Here is a 23930-nt window from a genome sequence, read left to right as displayed (position 1 = left end):
GGAATTTCAGTCTGCAACTCTCTAGTTTCATTTTCAAATGAAGCGACCTTTGGAGTATTTTCATTGTTTATAAACATTTTGTCATTTCACCTTTGTAGACAACCACAGATTATTACACAGTCCTGATTTTTGTACATTTATAGCTTTCTGCATTGGTATTTTTTCCTCTGTGTGAGGTCTGTATGCTTCCTTGCTAAACACCTGCTCTTGAACTTTGTGCAATCTTTACAGCAGAGCTGTGGATCATCATGATAAACAATTACTTGAGAATACTCAGTGATGTAGATTCAAACTTAAATGGAAAATCTGCAGCATATTATTCTTTAATGCACTGGTTCTTAGTAGGCTTCTTTGTAAGCTTCTTTGTAGAGATGGTACATTCATACATAAGCGAGTAACCTGTTAAAGCACCAGAGATCCATAGCAAAGGATAATTAGAAATAATCATTGAACCCACTTGAAACTAACCCCTTCTTTGTTTTTTTTTTTTGCCTGTAATTGACATAAGAATCACATAATATGATTATAAATTGATTTTTGCATTTATTGGCCTTTCCCAGCTTTTAAATGGATAAGAAAACTTTATTTTAAACCAATTTCTCCCTTTAAAACCTTGATACTGGTGTAGCTTTTTTCATAAATCCATTAATGTTTTATGGGATGAAGACTGTTTTCACAAATTTCTCAAAACAGAGTGAAAGTAAACTTCTCTGTGTAAAGAAAAGATACTAAAGAGGTACTAATTCAGCCTCATGTTGTCTCATGTTTTCCAGGAGATTTCTTGGTCCTTAAATACTTCTTATGCAGCCACATGTTGAAATTACAAAATCCACATTTTGGGGAAAAAAGGAGGATTTTCTTCCAAAATTCAATGTTGCAGAAGGATCTCTGAGCTGCCACATCCCCCCAGAGATCTTCGAAGCTTCCTGGATGTTGCATGTTCAGGGACACCTAAACTTACTAGTCTTATCTACCAAATGTGTAAAATGTCAATATCCCCATGGAGTATTCCAGTCTCCAATAGCAAACACTGTCAGGTAAAAAAAGTACTTTTCAGCATGAAAAGTATGATATGCATCTCTAGGAATAGTTCATCAGTGAAGGTACTGAAGTCTTTAGATCTATTCAGGGGCCAACCAAGTTTACATCTTCAAACAGGCTGTTTGCCTTCTTGATTGTCGTATTTCTTAATTGCTTCATATTGAAAATGTCATGACCTTGCTATCATTTACATCCTTGATATTTTCTCATGATTTACTGACTTCAAATTAGAGCTGAAAGTTTTCAATGTGCATGACAAAGTTGTAGCCTTCAGCAAAATGTTTCAGCTATGAATTTGTCAAGTAAGAGAAAACAATTTTGACACATTTAGACCCCTCGACCTTTAATGGATGAAAATGAACAAAACACTCAATAGTCTGATGGAAAAGAATACAGAGGGCAACACTTGGTAGGTCTCAGTTGTCAGTTTACCCTATACATCTCCTTAAGTGAGCAAGGGGAATGACAAAGCCATTTGTAGGCATCTGCAGTTCCAGTTTCCAGTTAAAGGACATATATCAACTCTACAGATCATCTTGTGATTGTGGAATGAAATAAGAATTCATGCTGGAACCTACTAAACAGGAACAAAACAAACAGCTTGGCCAGGCATGTAAGGTTGTAATAATCCATTTAGGATCATGTTTAGTCTCAATAAATGAAAAATTAATTATGCACGTACATGAAATAAATACCTGTACCTGATCAATACCAAACAGTAGTTTCAAAATTTCACTACAGTTGAGACAAAAAGTGTACATTCACAAGATTGTAATGTAATTTTATTGGGGTTTTTTTGTTTGTTTTGGTATGGTTTGGTTTTTGGTTTTGGTTTGGTTTTGGTTTTGATTTTGTTTGGTTGGTTTTTAGGGGCAAACATGGTAGTCATATTTATAGGCTTAGATTTGCTACATAGCAAAACAAATATCAAGTTTGTGGCAGAATTTGCATCGGCCACAAGCAAATTTTAAGAAGACCCCAACTCAGAAAGCCTCTAGTCCTGCAAATGAAGATTGATAGGCATTCTACTCTCAGGCCCCAAGTCAAGGAACCAAGAACCTGAAATATGCTCTGGCATATATTCAACTCAGCTCAGATGTATTTAAACAACAGCAAATAAAGTCATAATAGCACCTGACTTTACAGACATAGCTCATTTAAAAATAGCTTTATTATTAGAGCTGGAGAAAATTTTTATCATGGTTACCATGTTCAAAAAGGGAACACTATGCAAAATGGTCACTACTTTTGACTGTGGAGAATGATATTAATGCTTACAACAAGGCTGCCTTCCAGGCAAAGGCCAGGGCATTAGGATTCAATGAAGAAAAAAATAAAAGGTGCAGGTGAATTCATTTAGGCAGAGAGTAAGAGGCTGAGATGGACATAGTTCAAAAGACAGAAGTGGTATAGGTGTGTGCTACACTGAAAGTGAGTTTGTACTGTACATTGGCAGATCTTGTGCCAAGTGCTTGTATTACTGATATGAAATATAGTGTTGTGTAAATGAGAGAGAGAGGAATCTGTTTAGAATTTTGGCTCCTAAAATGAAAGTCTCAGAGAGTCTCAGAGACCTCCCAGGGTATTTGGGCCGCACAAAGCTGATGTTTCATATTTACATCACAGGCTGTTATGCCCTGAGAGCTTTCTGTGTTGTTTTTAATGAAGAGAACAGACAAAGGCAGCACTGTAAGTCAAATTCCCCTAAAGACAATGTAACTAGGCCAGCTGACACACTGATGCCCTGCTGAATAGAGACAAGCCCTGATCATCCCCCCTGCACTCTAGACGCTGTGTCAAATACCTAAAAGCTTCGTAATGCCCTTGCAGTCCTAATATAGCTCATGTCTGTGCATGCACTGTGAACTTGTGTTTAATGAGAGGGACCCTTCAGAAGTTCCTGCTGCTGCAAGATCTACTTTACTTGCAAACGGTGGTTAGTTTTCCCCAAAAGCTCAAAACTTCATGAAATTTAGTGTAATTTCAAAGAAATAACTAGAACCACTTCCTCATAGAAACCTGTCTTCCTGGTCCTGCCTGCAAAATATCTAGTGCATGATTCTGAAGCTGCTAGCCCTCTTCTGAGGAATTTGGGAGAAAAACGGGAGAAATGTTTGAGAACTCGAGCAGCAGACTGCTGGGGCTCTCTTGTGTGTGCCTATGTGTTGTGTGCATGTGAACATTTATGTTTCAACTATTCTGAACTGATTAAAGAGTTTTCTCAGCTACCAGACAGAGCTAGCATTCCAGGACTAAAGGAGCTGGTTCAGTTCTGTAAGGAGCAAAATGTATTGCTGAGACTTACCAGAGTAAATGCAGCAAAGTGCAGCAAGGAGTGCACCCCACTGAGCTCACTCTAGGCATTTCCTACAAAGCATGTATTGTAAAAACAGAAATGTACTTTCAACTCTCCTGGGTTCTGGTAAATTCCTAGAGGGTGGGACCTCTGCTACCATTGTGTTTGTCATCAGCTTCTTTCAAGAACATGCATTCAGAGCAGGAACTCTGAAACTAACTCCTTAGTTTAAAGTGTGCAACTCTTGCAGGACCCATGGCAACATGTTGTACACCCTTAGTTGCACAACAGGTATAGTAATGAGCAAGGTGCTGATTTAAAATTGTGTTATGATTTCTATGATTTCAATGCAATCCAAAATGCTGAGCCCCCATTTTCATGGTCTGGTCTGTGCCACACTATGGAATCACAAGTTCCGACCCTGATAAGATCTAAATGTAGAACTTTTGCTGGCAGCTGCAAAATGTGGTGTAACATATGATAGGACCAAAGACAGTGAGTAGATTTAAACTGACAACAGAGGATAAAACAGAGGATAAGTTTATATTAGATATTAGGAGGAACTTCCAACCCAAGCCATTCTGTTATTCTATAAATGCCCTGGTTAGAGCATAAGCAATAAAAGGTAGTGAGTATAACCAATGAAACTGAAAAATCTGATTTGGTTTTGTGGCAGTGACCTAACAGAGTGGTACAGAAATGAATCAATGCTACAATTCTGTCTGTTTATGTATATTGTATTGAGTAGGGGATATGCTTTACTAACATTCTTGGCACAATGAGCAAGAGATTTAAACTGAAAAAAGGAACTATATATTCAAGAGAGATATAAAAAGAAATGAGAAAGTTTCTTTTAAAAGCCTTGGGACAGAGGTGTAAATATGAATAACATCAGCAGGTTACATGCATTTTAGAACCCAGATTATTGCTGTGCCTTGCATTAACCAAGCAACTTTAAACAGTGGAGTTCAGAATCTTAGAGTTGTTTAAGTTGGAAGGGATGGCAGTTTCAAAGTCTGGGATTGTTGTTGCAATTAGGAATGACATTTTAAACATTTTTCTTTTAAGTTGTACATAAGTGATCTATCAAGTTTACTGGGTGTCTCAACATATCCTAAAGCTCCACTTTTTTATGCAAGCTAGTGGTTATTTTTCTTCTTCATCAAGGTTTATTTTACAATCTTTGCTAATAGTCTTACAATTTTCTTCATTATCAGACTATGATATGATGGGGCTTGTGTTCAAGTAAAGCAATTTAGAAGAGAGAAACAGCATTATTAACCTCTGACCAATGTGTAACATTAGAGTAACAAAGACATTTGTAGCTGTATTAGTCTAATTTATTTCTACAGTAATGGAATCCTTAAATTTTCTCACTGACAGAGGGTAAGACCTATGCCAACATTTAGTCTGAGATTTTCAGAAAAAGGCAGTATAAATTTAGGCTTTGATGTATCTCATGACATTCCAATTCATACCCAATATTCACAGCAGTCAAAAATAGCTCCCTAGGAGTACAGCAAGACAGGCTCCATAGCAGCTGTCAATATTGCATAGTCTAAATGGGCTTGGACAAGGTGACTGTTCATCACCTCCAGCTCTGCACATATTAAGACTCCTGCCAGTGAAATACACTCAATTTCACTAGGTGACAGCATGCCTCTAGTATGTCAGCAGAAAAGCATGAGAATTATGTAGAGACTTTTCTCAGATTGGCATGGATTATATTTTTCCTTAATAGGTAGCTATTATTTTTAAAGAGGTAAATTGCTGGAAATTACCCTTTGCAAAACCAGTCAGAGCAGAAAAAAATTAAAAAGGACAATAATTTGATCAGAAAAAGAGAATTATTGAAATTGGACATTTCCCTTTGACAGAACAGTCTCTGGGGATATGGGATCAGAATAATGAGGAACAGCAGTGTGAACTATCCTGCCTTCCAACAATGCAGTCATACTTCCTCCCATGACAGTAGAACAGCACAAGCATAAAATCACTACACTGTACTTATCAAGAGCACCCTGACAAAACAGTGTGATACCTGAAGGGCAATGCTCCAGGGGTACATAGAGGCTCAGATTCTATTCAGAATACTGATAAACTGCACTGCTTAAATTAGAGTCTACGACTATTTTAGCAATCAGGAAGTTTGTTGTGAAAACTTTGGCACAATATGAAATTCGGGAAGATTTGCCAAATTAAATGCTTGGATTAGGTTACACACCATCAGAAAAAAAAGCCAGTAGTACCATGGGAGAAAGTTATGGTGGCAGATAATTACCATCATTCAATAATGTAATATTATAGCACAAAACAAGACATTATTCTCAGGTGTGCTGACAGAACTGCCATATAAAATATACGTCTAAAAATTTCAGAGACTGAGAAAAAAATACTTTTCTATAACGACTCTGGCTTTGTTCATTATTGTAGTTGAAGAAGAGAGTCAGTCTTCCGCACAGTGAAAATGTGTTGTCCTGTTGTACAAGTGAACAAACACTAAGCTGTATACTAAAATGTTATGGAAAAATTTATAGTAAAGCTAATCAGAAGATTTCCTAATGGAGAAATTCCTACTTTTCAGAATATAACCACAGGAGATCCACTTATTTGTAAGGACTGGATGATATTTTTTTTCAGGCAACAGCACTATATTAATGTGAGAAGCTGCTCTGTATAATGACTGAACTATAGTCCACAGCAGTCACTTTCCCAGAGGGGCACACAGTAGTAATGTTTTTAATACCATGTAGATCATCATCACAATGCATTAAATAGCTAGTGACAGACTGTTTTATCAATAGAGAGATTGTTTGTAAATAGGACAGCTGGAATCTGGCTCTCATTGAGTCAGGAGTCACAGAAAACTTCATAGTGAAAGACAGAATGAGAGTCCCTGGCTCTTAATTTAGCCCTTATTCACGAATCACATCCTAAATTGCCTTAAAAATGGAATCAAAAAATCAAATGCAACTGCAAATGGGTATCTCATTCATGCTGCAAATAGACTACATGAGTCTAAAATAAGGTTGCAATCTAGGTGTAATTTAGGTGACAAAAGGCCATGATACAGAAAGACTTAAGTTATCTTTAAATACTTTCAGATGACACAAGTTGTTAATTGAATGAGTGTTTTGCTGCACATAACTGACAGGACTTTTTCAGAATAACAAAAAATAAAGATTTAGAGAGCTCCATAGAATGACCCCCTCTGGAGAACTGACCCAGCTTTTAAGAAATCTCTGTGTGGGTTCTGGATAATCAGTGGAAATGGGACTTCAGGGACTAACCTCTCTCCTTTCAGCTACTGACAGTGTAAATGTCATGCATGCTTCAGTGACATGCACAGAGAGTTATGCTAGTGTCTGCCACACTTTCCTAATAAGAGCTAAGCACCTGGATGAGGATTGTTTTGCTTTCTCAGTCCCAGGGAGAGTAATTATTGCTCACTTGCTGGTGAGTAATAATCACTCACTACAGTATTAAATCTGACCTCCTGAAAGTAATGACAACACAGCCATTACAGCTAGCATCTCCAAAAATGGCATTCAGACAAGGCTTTTTTTGAATCAGGTCAGTTTTCCTTCAATAGACAGGTCAGCCCTCACGGGATATCTCCCATGTCACTATTTACACTATTGCGTGTGAGAATCATTCAGTATCAGATAAACAAGATACTAGCTAAAGTAAGGGGCAGTGATAAATGAATTGAGCCTGAGGGCCAGCTCCCCTCACCAGTTGTACTACAGGCAATGGAATAAAAACAAAATCTTCCTATTATTCATCAAGAGTAAGGGACAAAGTTTTCCTTGTTTTGCTCATTTTGCATGCTCTTGTAAATGAGAAAATCACTTGCTGCACAAGAGACTAGATGGAGATGAAGTCTCTGACACAAAGTTTACCTCTGCATTTAACAGGATTAGGAATCCCAGAGTCTCAGTGGATCTGCTCCATTTTGTGTGCAGCTGCAGTAAATGAGAAAGTAAATATGAGAAAGCCTCAAGAATTTTTGTGGGACTTAAGGTGTGTATCAAAACCAGTTTAGGACTCCTGTCTGATATTCTCATAGGCATATCCACAAAACACAGGTATAATTTAGATGTTCTGCTTATTTCCTATAGCCAAATATAATTCTGCTACTCCTGCTATGTGGGTTCTGTGCCTCATCTGAGAGTATGGCTCACATGTTTTAAGGACATTAGTCCCATAGGAGTATAAACTTCATAATACCTACAGGGGTTGTGCCAGAGATATGTGTATTTCTTTTATGAAGTTAATAGTTTCTGTAGTGATTGTAAGTGCCTAGTACAGCTGGAACAACAAGTACCTAATTGAAAATACACTTCCTGATTAAAGATTCTCATTAGTACACAGGAATCTCAAGTGCAGTGTATGCTGAGGGAATCTCAAGTGCAGTGTGTGTTGAAGACAAACAAGGTAGTTGGGGCTTTCTTAAAAAAAACCCAACAAAGTCAATCTTTTGAATAGCTCAGCTCTCATAGGGTCTAGTTTCTCTATGGTTTATGAATTGTATTTCTACAGCTCATTTTCACAACAGAGCCCGTACTCATGCCAAACAGATCCTAAGTGTGCTGTATGTAACAGGCTGCACAGCTGAGGCTATTCCCACAGCATTAGCCAGTCTACTGCATACAGGTATCACAAATTATTTCACACTTTCTTCACAGTCAGAATACTGTGTTCCACAGTACTGGATACTTATTTTAAACCTCCACTTCATTAGGTGGTTAATAATCTTGTAGAAACAAAACTGCTATCTTCACATCTGTAAAGACTGCAAAAGCAGTACTAGTCAGGAACTGCTGGAGGAGCTAGAATGACCAAAATCAAAATGCAATATATATATATTTTTCAGTTTCATGATTTTTGAGAGAAGTGTACTGATGACACTGTTAAATAGAACTTTTATACTCTCTAAAACAAAGTATACTATGTGCACATGTTACTTATTCCCAATAGATGTCTGCAAGTTTGATGGAATGAAAGAATTAAGTCTATATTTAGTTTGGAATAAATATAAAATGCTTGTATGTTTATTTATAACTCAAAGAGAATGGTGAGGCTCTTTTGCCATTCAAAAACAACCAGTTTTCAGTGTTTGCAGATTTGCCAATGCCTTATTCACTTGTCTCATTAAAGAGGAAATCTGCTTTTGCAAATGATATTTAACTCCATTTTTCTGGAAAGAACAGTGAAAGAGGGAGAGAGAGGAAAGTCTCTCTTTTCCTCACTCTTCCTTTCTTTCTCTCTCCATCTCTCTCCTTTGTACTGCTTCCCAACATATCAGGATTAGCAATGGTCTGATGGCAGTTCATACAGGTTACCAAAGGCAAAGGAACAGAAAGGAGAACAGAGCTCTAATACTATGCTTACAATACACTGGTAACTTCAGAGAAGCTGAAATGATGACTGGAGAAGACAGCAGCCTTTAAATGGGATGTCTTGTCAACAACTTGTCCATAAACTACTCATTAGCATGACCCACCTAATAAGATATTTATCATACACTCTTTTCCTCACATATTTATATTAAACATATGCAATTAGTTACTTAAAATTTATACTTTTTCCATAGTAAAAGGCACTGTATGGCTCAACTGCTCAAGAAAGGTGCCTGGGAAGATGCTTTCTTTCCTCCAAATCTTCATTGATACAACCTTTAAAAATGTGTTGTGAGGTTGTGAGGAAATAGGCTGCTGTCTCCCCACCAGGTCTGCCTGCAGGGCTGGATATTTTGTCAAGCTCCTGCCCATCCCTTTCTCTAGTCAGGCTTTGGCTCTGTTCAGCCTTGCAACCTTTATATTTGCTGAGAACATCAAACTCGTGGCATTAGTGTTAAGAATCTATATTTTCTAGTAGAAATTAGACTTGACTGAACACCTAATACTGACGAATAGTATGTTGTTCCATTGATGCCTAAACTTGTTGTAACTCTCTGTCTGCATTTTATTTCTAAAATAAATTGGCCAGTTTTAGCTTCCTTCTGTTTTATCCCTCTATAGTATCTATGTCTTTATTTAAATATAATAAACTTCTATCAGCTATCGTCCCTTGTATGCACTGGTTCACTCTGTCCCAATTTTATCACATAAATATTTTATGGTAAATTAAATAAATGAAACTCAATTAGTATTTATGGGACATATCACTCAGCAGATCCCAGAATACTCTTCTGAATCATGTTAAATTTGCCAATGTCCTTTTGAAATTGAAGACCTCAGAATCAAATGCACTAATTCTTACAATGGTTTCTGAATCCTTCCCAAAGTGTAGTGTCAGGGCTTCCTGATTAGGCATCTAATATCAAGATCAAACCCATAACTTGTATGCATGCAGATTCTCAGTTTACAGTCCAAGTCATGCTTGTTTAGAGAAACAGACAGCTCTGCACTTTGGTGTGATGATGTACACATGGCACAGACAGGGATAACCCAGTCAGTCTTAGTTCAGACTGGGTAACAGTGAAACTGTAAAGAGAGTGTTTTGAAACCATGGTATGGCAGCTTCAAAACTTTGGCTAACTGAGGTGGATAGACTACATTTGTCTTTTCCACTCTGTCTTGATTTTAATTTTTTTCTGTTAGAAATAATACTGCCACCACCTAGTCTTTATGCACATTCAGTGAGGTGCAGCGACACTGTCTCTCACATCACTGTGACTCTGTAATTTAGGGGTAGACAGATAAAGGATTGTAGAGATATTTTACCTACACCTTAAAATAAGGCCAAAATGGCCATAAAACCTTAACACTACCTGTAAAAAAATCCAATTTCTCAGTCACAAAATTTTAGTATGCATAAGGAAGTTCTCTGGAAAGAACTGAGTCTTTCACCAAAACTTTGACAAAAGTAGTCAGTAAAATCAATCAAATAGCTCAATCACCATGTGAATGGTAGATTGAATAGAGAGATGTCATAGGAACTTGAGAAAAGATAAATAAAGCCTTTCAATGCTTGTCTTTTTTCTTCTAAGCTCGTTTCTTTTCAATTTGTCTTCAACAGTTTCTTTGTTTTAGTATCTCTTTGCAATGCACAGCTCTTTTGTGATCAGTGTGAGAAATTTACAGCTGCTATATATATCTAAGAAAGAAATGCTAAAGCTACACAATAAAGTTCATTGTTAAGAGAAATTTGTATTTGTATTTAAAAACTAAACCAGTGCAGAGATAGGCATTAAGGTCAATTATCTGATTCCATGTTGATTTTTTCATTAAATAATCAAATCTCCTCTTGGACTCCTTCATTACAAATTCTAATTAGCGAGAAATTTAATGGCCTAATGAGAACGAGAATACCATTTAGTGATGGAGCTGTTGAGGTACTTATGCAATACTTACCATCTAATACTGAGGAAAGTCTCCATTCTTGACTGATCTGCCTAACTTAATGATGATTTCCTGAATAAATCACTGCAGGATCTACAAAATTTTGTGTTTGTAATTGTCATGGTAAATCTTTTGCATTAAAACAGCAAAACCAGACCTTTGAGTTGATGTGTGGGGAAACATCTGTGGGAAAGGAACTTAAGCTGGAGCAAGAATTGTATGCAAGTTTTATACATCTCAATGACATTTGCATCCCAGGCTCAGCTGTTAATGTGATGAAATGTCCTTGCTGCGTTTTGAAAGGAAGAACTGGAAGTGCCTTAGGTTGTTTTTTTGGGTTTTTTAAAATAGCTTAACTCTCCAGCTTTCAGATTTGGGATGTTAGATATGAAGAGAAATGCCTCTCTCACATCCTTGCATAAGGCTCTAGGGTAAACCACTCTGCCTCTAATTTCCTAATTGCTTATATCCTGCTATAAATCCCTTCCTCAGGGACCTCATTTCAAGGCATACAGGAATCATGAGAATGTGATTTAGTTTGAGAAACTGGACTGTGACTGACAGGCACCTAAAATGTCTAAGTATGCAATAATGTGAAATTTGAGCAGTGAGTACTGAGCACCTTGCTTGACTCCAAGATTAATTTGTCCTTCTTTTAATGACTATGTAATTATTGGTATACTGCTCAGCACAGTACTATAGGGTAGCTTTTGTCCTCCATGGACCCACAGAAATCAAGTTTTTTCTGTTCTCTAAAATACTGGTTTGTGGAGCAAAAGAATTTTTTCCCATAATTCTAGTAAGTCTTCTTGTAAACTTGCAGATGATTGTTAGAAGTTGTGTTACTGAAAATATTCTATTCATTTTTACTGTATAATATACTTTATTCAAAGATGAGAACAAATGAAAATAGAATTAAAATTTGTCCTTACTGCTGTGAAAAAGCAGTATATATATATCATGTGTTATTAACTTTATACCAATAAATATGTACAGTTTTCTTTTTAAAAAGGTAATTATTTTTCTGGATACATAATTTTATTGATTTTTCAAGTTTTCTCTCTAATTTCTTTGTTTCTAAAAAGAAGTTGAAACTTTAACTTGACAAATGTAACAACATTTCTTAAAATATTGTTCTTTTCTAATATGCAGTGACCATCAAAGACTTCATGAATGCAGCATCACTAAACATAATAATGTTGTTAAGAATGTTTTTAATGTTATACTTAAGGAATGGAACTGCCTGAGATAGTACTAGTGCCACATACTTCAGCTGACTTAATTTGAAAATATACTGACACTTAATTAATTCTAAGTTATTCCTAGAATATGAAATAATTAAGTAATTCAAAACACTTAATTTATATAGTATTTGAACAAAACTACTCCTCCCCTGTACTGTTTGAATGAAGATGCTGAAAATAAAAAAATCTCTAAGAAAGATGCTGTAATATGAGATCAAAAGTTTTAAAAAACTGAAAGGAAATATTTTATAGAAAACTTCATGCATTTCTCTTACTACATATATTGATAGGAGTAAATTAAAATTTCAGTTCTACACATCAGGAAATGTTAATGTGTCAGTCCTTAGAGAGTTTTGGAATTTAATTACCAAAAGTTGGGTTTTTTCAGAAAGGAAAACTTTCATCTCATGTAAATAAGTATCAACAAATAAAGGTATTATTTCTGATCTTATAATTTCCTCTATTTTTTGACACACCATTCTATCCAAGACTGTCATTTGTTGAGGGATCACAGCAGACAGGTAAGATCAAATATTAAAAACTTTCATCAGCACCACTGTTCATAATTTACCAAGTCACCGAGGACAGTCAGAAACCATGCTTAGGCTGTGCTGTATTCAGGAGATAATGCAGTGGAGATTTTTAAAATGTACCTTAGGGCCAAAGTATTTACCATGTTGATCAAATGGTGCATCAGCTGCACACTTGACCCAGTCTTTCCTGTGCTTTATAAGGAAGATAGGTAACACATGCTATGCTCTGATGTGGTTTATAATTTTCTTCAGATTTATGGTAACTGGTAGCCATTTGTTAGATATCCCAGAAAAATATTTTTCTTCCTTTTTTTTTTCTGTAGGAACAAAGGCATTTTTTAAAAATTTAATGTTTACTTTCAAAAATTATGGTGAGCCATTTTGCAAGTACAACATAAGAACTACAGTTCACATAAGTAATATTTGTATGTCTCTTTTCATTTTCTGTAGAGAAAAATTATTTAAGTTAGTTCAGACTTGTTTTGTAACTTAGTAACAAGCAAGACATTATTTTATATGAGATGAAATAAGAAGCCTTTTCTACTTCAAATTAAAATAGCTCCATTTTAATGATTCATATTTGTCTGCTGATAAAAAAATAAAGCATGTTAAATTTTAATTAATTGTTTTCAATATAACAGCACTTTTTGGCCTGCAATTAGTGTTACTTCAACTAGTTAATCATTAAAATATAGAGTGACTAAATTGTATTTATTTCATATGTATATTATATTATATAGATTATGTTAGATATAGTCCAACTCTATTTCTCTTCCAGAGTACACAGTGCAATCAGGTCACTGTCATGACCTTGTCATCATCTTATGTTTACCTCATTTAGCATTTGTTTAACGTGTTTGTACCTTCTTACTGTCAAAGTTAAAAGATGTTCTGCTAACCTTCCTGTGAGTATTTTAAGTTGAGGAATTCAGACACGCTTCATCCAAACAAAAAGAGCCTATACATCTATATAAGGTCAACAGAAAGCAATTCTCTCTGAAGGCCTGAGCTTAGCTTAAAGGAAAAGTCCTGCTTTTCTCAGTTTATGTGCCATGCTTGGAATAAACCCTATTTTTTGGACCAATGTACAGTCTGAATCCAAGAGAAAGTCAAATCATTCTGAGTTGGTTTATTTTAACTTCAGATAAATTAACAGCTTAGCCATAAAACATATAATGGATAACTTCTTAATTTTAATAATTCATTACTGAAATGCAAAAATGTGTTTAATTATATTTAAGAATTCCCTCTATTATTTTTAAAGTTAAACACTCAAAAACCCCACAATGTTCTTACTGTAGGAATATGTCAGGGAAAAATCTGTAGCAGTAGATTTAATAGAATTATTTGGCTTGTCCTTTGGTCTGAGAGAAATAATACAGCATTAGTTTTCACAATGTCTGTTCTTTTGTGAATTCACTAGTGTTTAAACATGCCTCAGGGGCTCTGGAAACTGGATCAATACCCAACCTAGGAAAGTAACTGCAGTCTGCACCAAGGATGATATTTACCTCTAGAGTAAAGAGTTAGCCAAGAATCCCTACTGTTTAGATGGAACCAAGAGTTTGTTCTGACCCTCTGCACTGTATTAATCTCACCATAAAGAAAATCCCTCTACAGTCTTCACAAGAGGTATGTATATTTTACTAAAAAACCCACAGGTGAACTCTTTTAAGGTTGTATTTCAGGATTTTAATTTTATTTTCATATTAAAGTAATTCATCAAGTTACATTAAAACAAAAAGAAGATGCTTTTCTGACTTGCAAAATGTGCAGTTAAAACAGATCAATATTATAATGAAACATGTTTCTTAATATCTAGTAGCAATATCTTGTAAATATCTGCTCCATTGAATGAGAGTTTGGTGTTAATCATACATAAGATTAAATAAATTACCACTAAATAGCAGTTTATTTTCTCTCTTGAATGCCAAAAAATATGCTCAAAAGTACCAAAACACCTTCCTTCATGGATATGTCGATCAGATGTCCTTTAAACTGCACCATAAGGAAGAAATACCCAACAAACCGACCAACCAACCAACCAACCAACCCACCAACCAACCCACCAACCCACCAACCAACCAACCAACCAACCAACCAACCAACCCACCAACCAACCACCCAACCCACTAACCAACCCACCAACCAACCAATCAACCCACCAACCAACCACCCAACCAACCAACCAACCAATCCACCAATCAACCAACCAACCCACCAACCAACCAACCCACCAACCAACCAACCAACCAATCCACCAACCAACCCACCAACCAACCAACCAACCAACCAACCAACCAACCAACCAACCAACCCACCAACCAACCAACCCACCAACCAACCAACCAACCCACCAACCAACCACCCAACCCACCAACCAACCACCCAACCAACCACCAACCAACCAACTAACCAACCAACACACCAACCAACCAACCAACCAACCAACCAACCAACCAACCCACCAACCAACCAACCAACTAACCAACCAACCCACCAACCAACCAACCAACCCACCAACCAATCCACCAACCAACCAATCCACCAACCAACCAACCAACCCACCAACCAATCAACCCACCAAACCACCAATCAACCCACCAACCAACCAACCAACCCACCAACCAACCAACCAACCCACCAACCAACCCACCAACCCACCAATCAATCCACCAACCAACCAACCCACCAACCCACCAACCAACCAATCTGCCAACCAACCAACCAACCAACTAACCAACCCACCAAAAAACCCACAGTGTAAAATGTTATCCAAGTGATGGCTCCATTCACTGTCAACTGAAAAAGAATGGCAATGGGTATTAATTGCTTTTGCATTTGTTTGGTTTGTCTCAGTTTTTAACACACAAGAGTGTTTGCTGCTGTGTTGAGCAATCCACCAAATGCTGCAGTACAGCTGTTCCAATGTGCTGCATAACTTTTCTTCTGCAGCCAAATTCAAGGCTCATCTTGGCTGTGGCCAATATAATGTTTGGCTGCTTGCTGGGTCCCTGGCTGAGGCATACATTCTCCCTTAAATACCACTGATGGAAAGAAGGCATAAAACACTCTTTTTTCCTTCTTCCACTGCAAACTGGCTGAGGGTAGGACTCTGCTCACTCAGCCATGTACACTGGAGACTAACAGGGAATTGTCTCAGGTTGATGCCACCACTTTGCATGGGTTAACAGAAAGTTGTGTTGAGTCTGTAGCTTAAGAAACATGGTTGCATATCTAGAAGTACTTTTAAATCCAATATAAACTATGTATTTCATTAAAACAGGCTTGTGCAGAATTCTGCAGCTGACAGGACCGATAATCAGTACAGGCAAAATACTGTATATTGCCTAAATAGAATTTTAATGGTTTTCAACATATAGTTACAGTGCCACTGTAAAACTCACAGTTAAAAGTAGGAGTAGCTTGGTCCAAAACTAGCTTCTGAATAATGGACTGCAAAAGGCATAAACCATTATATTATGCTTCATGTAGCGATCAGGAAATGGAGACAAAAAATAGAGACAGAAAGGATAATTGGAAGAAAATTATTTTTGCAGTAAAAGAGTAATTTGCAAAGAAAATACTGTTGCTGTTGGGGTAACAGGAACACTTAATTTGACTATTTTTATTTAACCAAGTTCCTTGAGGTAGGCATCCTGAGAAATAAAGAAATACACAAAAAGTGAATAAGAGGAACCTATCTTCTTTGTATCATTAATGTATAATATTAAAGACAGTGGAGTAAATTGGAATAAAGGACACTGGAGTAAGCTCATTTAGCAAGAAGGAAAGAAGGTGAGTATGAAAAATTAATCATGGCCTAAGGTTTTGTTACCCTTAAAAATAACTTTAACATGTACATACATAAGCATGGGAAAGGAGATGGTAAGGAGGATTTCAAAGAGAACTTAAAAGTGAACTGCAGTGGCTGTAAACAAACACAACTATAATGAAAGTTTCTTTAGAGATTTTAAAGATAAGCATGCATCTTGTTTCCTATGTACTGAAACATTTTGCCATGTTACAGATACGACAGACATCTGGTGTGACAAAGTGTTTGACAGCAGCTGAAAACAAGCTGACACTTGAACTGAAGGGCATAACAATCACCTTATCTCGCTGCTTGAGCCTGTACAAGCTTTTTATTATGTTATGGACTGAAAATTCTCGTTTGCTTGCTTGTTTGTTTTCTCAGTGAGAAATAGAGTGTGAAAAAATAGGTTAGAAGCAATGCCAAGTGCACAGGCTGTTCAATCCTCACAGTCACATCTCATGTGGCTTTCAGGATTAGCTCTGCTGCAGTGTATGAAAGACTAAGTGCCACTCCAACACAGCACAACTCAGGCTGCCAGCCACCATAACCTGGTACAATGAAGTCATACTATTTAATTGTCACTCCGTTTCTGGAGCAATTTCTGTGGAATTGGTAGAAAAACAGTACCTTTAATGGGACCAAGATCAAATCTTGCTGCTGTAGCTTTCATGACATGCATTTATTATTTGAGGAGATGGGTGACACTGCGAAACACTGAGCTAGTTTGGGTAGACAAGTGTCATGTCTGAAACCTGTCTAGTAAGCAATTTCCAGGAAGCTGTCCCCCATTGGAATTATCTAAGAATAAAAGTCAAATAGCCCTTTTAGCCCAATTTTCTGTTTAACTTTGTGACAGAGCAAGTAGCATTAAGGCCAAGGATAAACTATTACCACATCCAACTATAAGTTAATCAGAAAACTATAACTATAATCAGACAAACAGGTCTGATTTTCCTTTTTTGCATGAAAACAAATAGAAAAATTACACAGAAATAAAAGGAATAATGAAAATGTAAAAGATCTGTAAGGCAGAAGACAATTAAAGCATTTAATTTTGATAGGGCATGGTTGTTTTGGTATTGACCCAGTCTTCAAATTGAATGCACTAGCTATAAGACCCATTAAAATTACACACTCTGCTCTCCATCTTTTTGCTAAGTGCCTCCTGGATATTTGTCTTCCTGTAGTTTTGCCATGCCACCTGTTGCCTGAATGTTCAAGTGCATCATGTTTCTCTCCCATGGCAGTAACTTGCAACCTGCTAAGAAGGAGTAAGCAGTCTCAATTTTCAAGATGGTACAAGTATTTTACTCAAATCAGTTTCTAGAAAAGGAATGACAAGTACATCTTTTTGTCGCTCTTCTCTCTCCATTTAATAGAAGGGTATAACCAAACTGCTAGAATTTTCTCTGTGTTTTGTAAATTTTCCAAATGTTTTCTTCCAGTACATATTGCTATCTAATAAAAACAAATCTGTTTTACAAATAATATAGATACATATTCTGGATACAGGGTTTTTCAATTCAATTTCAAAATGCAAATTGACATTGTTTCCATTTCAGTCACACAATTTCTCTCTATCATGAGTTCATAGCTTTCATTCAAAATACTTGTCCTGTCATGTAGCTTTTAAAAAATATATGATGGTTGATCTGATTTAGTAAAGTAAGAATAAGAATGATTATATAGTATAAGCAGCCAGATAGATATCTACAATCTATGATTGTCAAAGAGGCAACAAACTGATAAACACTGCCCTGGATTACTGTCACTAATTTTCAATGTGATTTGCAATGTTCTGTGATTGTGCTTTGCTAATGCATTTGAGAGAGAATGATAATCCTTGAGCCAGCTGACCCATTCTCAGACTTGTCAGTGAGAGCAGCCTGGAGCCAGCTAGGTCTCGTAAATCTTGGTCTAGGACTTCTGCAGGACATTTCCAGCTTTTGGACACTGTGTTTTCTCTGAGTGGAGGCAATGGGATTTTCTCAGGTCAGAGTTCACCAGGTGATGATAAGGCAGTTTCTCAGCCTATCCATGGGATTTTGTACCCTGAGTGTGCAAGTAGGTGCTTCATTTTTGTATGTGTGCCTGTAGCAGTGGCTGTGGGGAAGTGATGATATTGAACTGTTTGTTGGAAGGGTATCTCAGACAGAAGGAGCCTGAACAATTTCCACTGTCCTTCTCTGCACTGTTTCTCTCAAGCAGATCCTAGTGAGAAATGATGGAAAAGGCAGAAGGAAGCCAGTCACATACTAAGGGTGATGAGATGGCTGAGGTACCTGTCACAAAGCAGAAAGGAAACCAAACTGCTATGATAAATGCATAGTAGGTAATTAAATAACAGATGTTTTGTTCAGTTTCTGCTGGAAAAAATCTGTTGTACATTTCTTTCTGGACAATTGTCTATAAACTAAAAAGACATCATATTTTATTTAATATAAGATAGGATAAGGTTCTTGGGAGTACATCTCAATCTGTAAGGTGACCGAGAACACAAGCATCATCATTTCACTAACTCTTCTGTAGGAGATCTATAATTTCTGAAAGGTCTTTATGAATGCTTCTAAGACATAAGCTTCACAGCCTTTTGGGGAAGTGATATAGCAATTCTCTAGGCAAAAATAAAATGAAAATTAACAAAATGTAGACAGTTTTGATAGTGCTTTAAGTGAAATGCTTCTCAGTCTCACACTGTCATCATTCACTGGGATTTTCACCACCTTTCACAACCATAACCAAGCACAAAAAGTAGTTACAGAAAGAATTTAGAAAAAAAAATTTTTTTAAATAATATTTGCCCATGGAGATGAAAAGGGTTTTTCAGAGATGTGTTTGACTCCTAAATAATAACTAAGAACAGAAAACTTCACTTGTTTGAGTTAAACTGAAATAAAAATTACAGGGAAATTACTACAGCCTTGTTTGCTTTAAAATTTAAGTCAAAGAATCATAGAATCTTCCTGAGACTGCCTTTAAAAATCTACAAACAACAAAATTCAATATTGGGGAACAAGCTTACTATTTTTATTTTACATCAGTTGCTTTACCCATTTCTGATAAGATTTTAAATGTTAGCTTCAGTGACACTAATATATACATAGAGTTAAATAACTAGAAGTCATTACTAAATAACTGGAACTATAAGAAACAGCATTTTCCTGAGCAAAACATTATTCCTCATAAATAAAATAGAATTTATTTATATTATGACACTGTTAATTGGTACCAGCAGTCAAAAAAATGATAGAACATTGTTAACACCTATGCTTTGTTTCTCTTTATCAAAGCTGCTAAAACACATTAGCCACACTATTTCCATGGTTCAGATACAAAATATTATGGAATTTATGGGGCAGAAAATTATGCAGTAAAATGTTAGAAATGTTGTTTTGTGCCTCCTGTGCACAAATCTGGTGCCAAGTTTTAGCTTCTAGTAATCAATTAGGCTTGAAAAAGCATTATTCGTATTTCTCTGATTGCCATGTAGTTGATTTCTACTGGATTATTTTCAAATAAATGCTGTTGCTCTTGCATCTATCCAGTTTACTGTTTTTGTTGTGCTGTATTTTTATACAGGTTCCAGGTGTACCTGGAACCATGACTATACTCCAGGCTTTCTTCTAAGTTTGTGGGGTTTGTTATTTTTTCTTTCAAAAAAAATTGTAAGACCAAAGTGATCTCTTCTAGCAGCAAAAATAACTTTTCCTTCTAATTCACTTCAAGTTACAAGAAACACAATTTATATCAATTACTTTCCTGCCAATGTTTCCATTTTGTTTTGACTTCTTTTCTGCCATTGATTTTGAGAGAGAGGAGGAGATATCTCAGAAACTGCTTTATTTCTATAAGCATGCCATTTCCTCCAGCAGGACAATTTAGGGTCAGATGGAGGTACATGTTTTATGAATAGTTAGAGAAAGAGCATTTGCTTCATAGTATCTTTAAGCAGAAGCAGAACTGTCCCAAATAAACCTAGAATAACCTGTAGACCCAACCCAACCGGAAAAGAACCTGACAGGAAGCCAAGAATACAATAGGAGAAAATGGTAATATAAGAAAAGATGTATATATTTCTTTGCTAAGGATTTCGTTAAAGATTCTCTTTACAGTGTACAAAAATAGCTCCTGATTGAATTTATACAGTTCAAAATAAAAGTTGATCTGATTTCCTTATGGTCTGTTTTTGCTGCTCATAAAGGCCTGGTGTCCTTAGGTTAGTTGGCAGAGCAGAAGAGACAGAAGAACAACAGCATTACAGCAGTATAAAAAGATCTCCCATCTATGGGACTCACTGGTTGCTGGTGTTGTCACAAAATGTTCTTGGAAAAAGGCCATAATTCAGTGATCTTGTAATTCCAGAGAATGCGGCAAGGAGATCTCTCACCTCCTAAGAACTGCTATGATGGCAAAAAAGGCAGGCAGAGTTGCAGTGCTGTTTTGTGGGAAAAGAACAGGAATTCTATGTGGAAGTTGGATCTCTGGCTTTCAAGGCCATAGGTGATGCCATGCATCTGAGTAAACAGCTGCAATACCCCAACATTGCAGAAACAGCAATTTTGTTTTGGTCTATTCCAAGATGCCCAGGGGTACCAGAAGGTTTTTGTACATTTTAAACTACTCAGTCTGCAATTTCATTGTGGTTCAAATAAGACAGAGTTGTAATTGTGGCAATGTCATATCAGAGATGTCATACTGGTTTCCCATGAATGCAGGAATCAAATCCTGCAATTGCAGATTGCATTCCCCACTTATTGCAAGTAAATAATTGCTTCCTCTTCTGCACTCAGATTCTCTAAGGTCTTCTGGGACTCAGCCTTTTCTTGCATTTCTTCATTTCCCTCACTAAATGGTTTTCAAATGTAGTGCAGTACAGCATGCAAATACATGGAAAAACCTGCTGTCAAATGACTATATTCACCAGGGGGAAAAGTTCACCATAAAATTTCTCTGCAGGTTACTTTATTTTTAATATTTCTCCCTGCAAATATAGTGCCCCAAGACACTGAGGCAGCTGGAAATAATGAAATGTATTTTTCGTACTCTCACTTTTCATTTCAATGTATCAAGCAGCTCTTTAAACTGCTATTTTAAACTATTATGACTTATTTTAGGAAGGCTTTATAATAATGGTGAATAATTATGACTCAAAGTGCTTGCTATTTGTAAATGAAAATAAATGCTTAGCCCTTCTTGGAGAAGCCATTTAAAAATTCTTTTTAAAAGGTCATCAATTTTTGGTTTTTACTACTGGTTTCTTTTATTTTGCTCAAAGAATATTCCCATAATTCAAAATGATGAATTATTCAAAGTTCTACTGTAGTAGAAGTGGTGTTATGCAAAGAGGATGTATGTACGAAAGAACAGGAATATAATTTTCATCTCTATTTTATTCTTTCTTGCTAATGGATGAGTAGAGAAATGAAGTACCTGATGCTAGTCCACCCTTACTCCCTACTATTCATGCAATTTTGGGCATTTGTTATATTTTGGGGTATAAGTGCCAAAGCTCATAGCCAAAAGTTTAAAAATAATTAAGAAAAACAATAAAGTGCTGAAGTGAAAATGGTCTTTAGAAGAAAGGTCACCAGGAGATAAATTATCTATTGGTAATTGAAGAAATCAATGGAGATATTAAAGAACAGATTTAAATGTGCTATTGGCATAGCTTACCAAATAAGCACAGGCACTATCACATTTAGTGGGAAGAGGCTTGCTTCTGGTCTGAGGAATGAGACAGAAACACACAAACCTTTCAGCAATATCTGCTGGACACTGCTGAAATCCTTGGCCTCAGTGCTGCTAGTTCTGGAATCAGGTTTGCTCACACACACAACCTGGAGGCCTGTTTGAAGTCATTTTTTTATGGACAGTCAAGCAACTGATATGACCAAGCCCATTGCTTTTATTAAGTAAAAATGTGAACATTTGCTTCTGTCTGGGCGATTCCAGTGGCTTGTACTAGGATAGCACTAACAATTCAGAGCTTCCAGAAGAAACCTATGCATATCCAGGTATCAACAGTCTTTAAAGATGTATGGGAAGTAAACTAAATCATAGGTTGAAATCATAAAAAATCATAGCTTATTAATTATTAAGGGAGCCCCCCACAATTCCCTAAAATAACAAGGCATTTAACCAAATATGGCTCAACAAAAATTGGAGTGATAATCAGAGATAGTAATAGAGATAAGCACAAAATTACATTTTTAACATAAGAATAGTAAATTTTCTGAAATCTAGTCTAAAAGTCAGAGATCTGCATTTGACCTTGCTCACACCTTCCTTGTCTATAGAATTGGTATCTTGGTGCCATGAAACAAATTATAAGGTTCTGAAAATAAAAATCAGGTTGAGTTGACAACAAAAGTAATTTTAAAATATCCAGTGAAAACCTGTATCATGGAATGACAGCATACACAATTTATATGATATTTGTAAGGAAAATTTAATGGTAAAGTTTTGCATTTTCCATGTCTCTTTTCTTTAAGAAGTTTGTGGTTAACATATGAGCAGATCATGGCTGAATAAGAAATTTTCTTCCAAGAACCACTCTAAGAAACGTTATGCTATAGGACAGTTATGAAGTAGTGTAGAAATGGTACAGGGGTAGAAATAAAGTTGTCACTGTAAGATTTATGGTTCTAATTCAGGAGAAGTTAAGGCTTGCAAAAGCCAAATTAAAATAAGCACCTATGTTCAATGCAGCATTAGCTAAGTTGTCCAAGCATAGAGAGGTAACTCAGATTCCATCTTCAGCAGCTGTTCCTTCAGGGTATCTTTCCCCTCAGCTCACTGGCTTCTGTAAATGCCTCTGGTTTTTCACTTTCCTGCCTTATAGGAGGTCAAATGCCAAAGAAACAGTTTGTGAATTGCTTGTGGGCATTTCCATACCCATGGTTTGATGTGGCAGTGGCCAGTATTACCACTCCTGAATCCAGCTGGTGACTCAGCACCTGCTACTTGTCTTTGCTGCTTTGATTTATTGTTCATACAGCTGCACAACAAGAGATCTAAAAAAAAATATATGAGTATATATATATATATATATATATATATATAATTTGGTCTTCCAAAATACGTGATTGTGTAGATAGGTTATCTTAGCTATATTTTTTTTTTTCTTAAAAATAATTCACTGGAGAGGTAGACAGGTTTCAAAGCAGGAAAAAAAACAAACTAAAACTCATGGTAATTTGTAGCTCAGTTCAGTACTTTTAGGATGACAGTCTCTTCCTGATGCAGAACACGAATGGGATTGTTTTCTCTAGATGTACCTTACTGAATAGAGCTCTGAGATAAAGAGATTTATTTTTATGGGGTATCAAAGACACATTCTAGCTTCCCTAATGGTCCCACTGTTCTTTAGATAGACATTAGCAGCACAGTTGTAGTAAGAAACTGCTTTGCCTTTTATCCTCTTAGTTATTGTATTTTTAAGGTGCACAGTTTAGCTCTGCTAGTATTCTTAAAGACAGGAAAGGAATATAAAAAATAATGATACAAAAATAGAGCTATATGAAAATACACAACAAAGACAAAAATCAAAAATGCTAAAGATGAAAGTACACCTAGAGACACTACCAGCAGTCAGTCCTACACAAAAAACAGAATGCACAGTTATTTCTCAGAAAACTGTTTTGAAAGCATGTT

Source organism: Erithacus rubecula (assembly GCF_903797595.1).
Source record: "Erithacus rubecula genome assembly, chromosome: 5".
Classification (NCBI taxonomy): domain Eukaryota; kingdom Metazoa; phylum Chordata; class Aves; order Passeriformes; family Muscicapidae; genus Erithacus; species Erithacus rubecula.
Note: the sequence above shows the minus strand (reverse complement) of the source record.